Here is a 5,149-nt window from a genome sequence, read left to right as displayed (position 1 = left end):
AACAGGCAAGGCATTTTGTAATACATCTTAACAACTAAAATTATCGCGTGTATAGAAGTAGGGCGGGACGTCGATACCATAGATGTGCGATCACAGTCGTTGTTGCATTGTTTTTAAATTCTTTATACTTCGTTTCATGATTATTCATCCTCTTTATTTTTTTGCACTTGATCTGGGGTTTCGTTTGTTTAATCTCTACAAACATATACTAAAAAACGGCGCTACAGGGCAAAATTTGAAATAGCCTAGTATAGTATATAGAAGCCACAAGAAACAGTGCTTGACGGACATATTTATGTTTCCTCCTTTTATCTCTTCTCTATTTTGATGTTGATTTTGTACATTTTCCTTAATTTTTACAACATGAATTGTAAAAAACATACGGAGAAGGGAACAGTAGGTAATTAGGAAAAGAATCACAAATGACTGATGACCAAGGTACATTTAAATTGTCATATGTTCAATTTATTTTTTATCTTCATTTAGTAACATTAACTATGTATGTAAATGTGTATGTAGGAAAATATCATAGAGGTGCGGGTGTGTATGTAGGAAAATCTCATAGAAGTGTTGGTCAATGTGTAAGCAGCACCAAACTGAGTTAGGTTATCATTTGATACTGATGTTAAACAATCCGGTGGCTATGTTTGACGACGTTGAATTTCATGTACTTTATTTTTGTGCTTTAGTTTGGTGATGTTTGTGCGAGCTAACATCAGATTTATTGTGTATAAAGTATGAAGAGAAGGGTGCTGTGATGGATACAGGGGAATAAGAAAATGACAACGCACCAACGCAGTCAATCAAAGTTCAATGATAGTCCTATAGCGCATATGGAAGCGAAATCTTGCTAAACGAGTACATTGGAGGTTAAAATGGGTATGTAAGGAGTGCATTTTTCTTTTATTTACAAGAACAACAGTACCCTTATTGTCGTTTATGTTTTGTTTCTGCTATGGTGAGTATTAGCATAGACAAAATTGCCAAAGCCTGCGATTTGGTCCATTTGGGATGATTATATCCTGTAGACATGGTGCACTTCCTTGACCCTTACAACTGATATTTGAGAAAATTCCGGATCTTAACTCTCTGACCCTGGGATAAACACTGAAATGAGTCGGAATTTGGAAATCCCCATGGTGGTCATGGTCTCAGACAGCTAGGACCTCGTTGTAGCAAATTTGAATACACAAATTCCAAGTTGTACTCCATTGTAGCAAACTTTCCGAAGGTTCTATGTAGTCAAGAGATCTTTAGGCGAGTAATACTCGATACAATCTTTAGAGGAAAAAATATTTGATTCTCATGCTTGAGTTCCTCTGATATGAATGTGAATATCGCTTACTAATGTAGATTAAACAGTGATGGCTTTTGGAGTATAAAAATTGCCACTTACAAATTTTGCGAGCATAATTAATGAGGGGTTTCAAAAATATATTCAGATTTCATTGTGTGAGCTATAGGCTTAATTGCATGTTTGTTCTGAATTGTTAGCTTAGCTTCTGTTCTTGAACTCGGGCTCAGAGAAAACGGGATGTTCCTAATATTCCGAGATGTATGTTCTTGAGCGTAGGTTCAAGAGTACTAAAATACCATCAACGTCCTGATATTCCAAGATGTTCCCGAGTGTAGGAACGAGAGCACTTAAATAGTCGCACATAAAACCAATTTCTTAACCTTTTTTCTTCTTTCGATCTCTCCACTCCTCTTCTCTGCAAACGCAGATAAAAATCAGGACCTGACTCACTCACTGGATAAAGAAAAGCAGAAGTGGATCATGTGAGATTTTAAAATTCTAACCCCAATTTCTCCCTTTTAAATCTGTTGATTTGATACTTAATTCTCTGTTAAATCTTTTTGCAATTTGTTTATCTTTAGGTTTCTGGCCATTGAAAGTTAGCTAGGAATTGCAGCCCTAATTAACTCTCTTTCCGGTGTTTTTTTTTTTGTTCGATTTCTCCTTCACCCACTTATCTTATTTATCGGAGGAATCGATGTTGAATCACATACTCGAGTACATGGACACCGATAATGAAGAATATCCCTTAATATGAGGTACTTTTCCCCCACTTACACACTTTTTTTTTTGGATTCTTTCTTTTGTTAATCCATTGTTGGTCCACGTGTACAGTATATTAGAATCTATTGGTTTTTGTTTCTTTTTTTTATTAGGTAAAATTGGGAACAAATCTTTAGGTTTTATTTTTTTGTATATTATTGGTTTTACGGGAAAAAAAAATAATCCTGGGTTACTTCAATGAATTGATTTCATATTTTGTGTAGTTAACTTTCAGATGGAGTTTGTGGATAGTATTTGGATGCTCTGATCTTTGTAGAGGCTAATGGTACATATAATATTATATTTAGTAGTGAAGTGGGTTGAGCTGGGGGTACTGCCACATTGTAAATTACAGCGGAGAGCTTCCTCAAAGCCCTTATTCACCTGTGTGTTTTGTGTCCCTATTCACCGCCCAGTTGCAATATGACACTGTCCTTAATCCGTATGCAGAGAGAATTGAACCTGCGGATGTTTTTGTCTACAAATCAATGTATCCTCGCTCATGCCATTATTATTTGATGTGTATAATTCATACTTCTTTTTTTTGTTCTACGGGACTAGTCGCTCCAGCTTACTGCTACTGTAACATCTCTAGGGTCTCGCCTTTTTGCGTCCATCCATCCACTTGAGAATAATAATAAGAAGAATCGAAGACTCTGCGTTAATTGCATTGGCTAATAATGCTGGGGGTGAAAGTATATGACACAACGAATGATCAGCGTATCTCTTTCTACCCCACTTAGATTCGCAGGTCTGTTAATAGTACACATATATTAGTATATTTTCCCTGCTAAGTTCATGCTAGCAGTCTTCTTAATACATTTCGGAATAATTGAGGCCATCCTGATATTCTTCCCTGTTTTCGGCCGTTGATATTTCAAGCCTTACACTGAACTTCTTTGATCAAAACGAATATCTTAGCAAACTTTCCCTTTGTCTATCTGCATCTCCAGGAACTTTTTCTCTCTCGCAGGGAACCTAATTTAAAAAACTGCCTCAAATCTGAGCTTATGTCTCAATTTCAAGGGAAATTTCACGTCCTGAAGCAGTTTGTATCTCAAATTTGTATTTACTTTTTTCGGGTAGGTTTTGATTAAGCTGTTTGTTTAATTTTATGGGTTTGATTATGGTTTTGGCTGATTGATGTTGTTTATTAAATACAAATTATCTAGAAGAGGAAAGACAACATATTTTTTCGGTATTTATCATTGTTTGTCTTCATCAATGTCGAAATAATGAGGACATTCTTAATACTGATAAGAATATAACATATGTTTTATTCTCTTACTGCCCCTGTTAATTTATATTCGAATCAGTTTAATGGATATGGTGGGGACTAGATTGATTGATTACAATCTTCATGTCTACCGTTTGTAAATTTAACTATTGTTTGTGATGAAATTGATTGTCATCCGCGTTTTTTAGGTGTAGGTGTAATTTCTGCAACTATAGTAGCTAGAAGAAAGTAGGCAGAAGAAGTTGAAGCATGGAGAGAGAAAACAGAACGGAGGAGAAGGAGAAGCTTCGCTGCATTCTCCAATTGCTACAAGGCCTACCAATACCATCAAGGAGAATGTCTGAACAGGAAATTTTGAAACTATATATGAATTAGCTGATATTTATCAGCTACAATCAATCATCTTTAGTTACATATAACTTGCAGGTATGCACCATTTATCAGTTGTTGCATCCGCGATATGCCTACACTTAACTTGAAATAATTGGAATTGTCCTTTGAAGAAAATGTTGGAGTATGTGAATTTTTATGTTCTACAATGCCGGTATTGATTGAAATTGAAAATTTTCAGTTACAATTTTTGATTTTAACCTAAACGAATTCTTTTAAAACATAATGTTTCTTTCAAGGAGGCATATATATTTATATAATAGATTAATCGCTATTTTTTTTTTGAAACAACGATAAAATCGTGTTGAATCGATGATGGAGAAAATAAAAATTAAAGAAAGGAGCCGGCAGAGAAGGAGAAGAGAAGAGAAGGAGACGAGAAGTTAAAACACTAGAGGGTATTTTAGTATTTGCATATCCAAAAATTACCCCTTAGCGGACACTATTGGATAGGGATAGTAATTCATATCCCCAATTACACGTTCTTTTTTAGTACTAAAAATAATAAAACCAACAAACGTAAATTACATATGGTGTCTTATGTCTATTTTTTTTTTTTTTTGTAGATATTAGCAGATACACATAAGGTCTAAATAACACACTAAAAACTTTATATAATTGTTAAAAAAATATTCACAGTAAATTTAGGAATTGCTTACAGTAATTGCTTCAAAAGTTGTAAGTTTTCCATATTAGTTTCTTACAGTAAATTTAGGAATCTTCCCTGCCAAACTAAATAGACTACGGTCTAAACTATTGTTGAAAATTCTAAAGTAAATGGCATAAACAAAAAGATAAAAGAGGATCCCATGACCGAAAAACATTTATATCCAATTGGCATAAATAAATGTCAATATACCAATATGAAAGGTTGAGCCGGGGCCGTAAGGCCCCGGTGATACCTAGTATTAATATTATAAAATAATATATTCTAAAATTTTATCTTACACATTATTGTGTCCCAAAACTATATAAAATAATAACTCGATTAGAAAATAAAAAATAATTTCCATACATATCAAATTTATATGTAAATTGCATGCTAAATGCTATTTCTCGGACTGATTTTGCATATTTACGATGAAATAGAAGATGTTTTGTTCTTCGATAAACGTAAAATCACTCATAAAATAAAAGTGTTTCTGCTTCTTGGGTATATATTTCAGTCAAAAGTGAAGGGGACAACAAGATGTTTCACTCAAATACATGCGAGAGAGAAGTTTCTTTTCGCATAAAAGAAGTTTCATTCGAATTCTTCACCCAACTCTCTGGACTATGGATTATCTAATTGATTGAACTACGCACAACGTGTGATATTTCTATTGTATAAACAAATATAATGCAGAACTTTTGTTAACGAGGAAACCACAAATGCAAAAAATCCGCGGGACCTAACACAAACTACATTACCCCACCCTAAAATTCTAAAATTTTATTATTTAATAAAGGCGAATTTTGAGTAC

The 5,149-nt window shown here is 34.0% G+C and overlaps 1 long non-coding RNA gene across 1 annotated transcript; it reads left to right on the top strand.

The window, feature by feature from the left end:
* The first annotated feature begins 382 nt into the window (after nucleotides 1–382).
* LOC113343694 lies at nucleotides 383–863 on the top strand. Its single transcript, XR_003357371.1, has 3 exons — nucleotides 383–438; nucleotides 520–581; nucleotides 768–863. It is a non-coding gene; the product is annotated as an uncharacterized LOC113343694 (long non-coding RNA).
* Nucleotides 864–5,149: the final 4,286 nt, after the last annotated feature.

The sequence above is a fragment of the Papaver somniferum genome, unplaced genomic scaffold (genome assembly GCF_003573695.1).
Source record: "Papaver somniferum cultivar HN1 unplaced genomic scaffold, ASM357369v1 unplaced-scaffold_65, whole genome shotgun sequence".
Taxonomy (NCBI): domain Eukaryota; kingdom Viridiplantae; phylum Streptophyta; class Magnoliopsida; order Ranunculales; family Papaveraceae; genus Papaver; species Papaver somniferum.
This window is presented reverse-complemented; position numbering and strand designations above follow the sequence as displayed.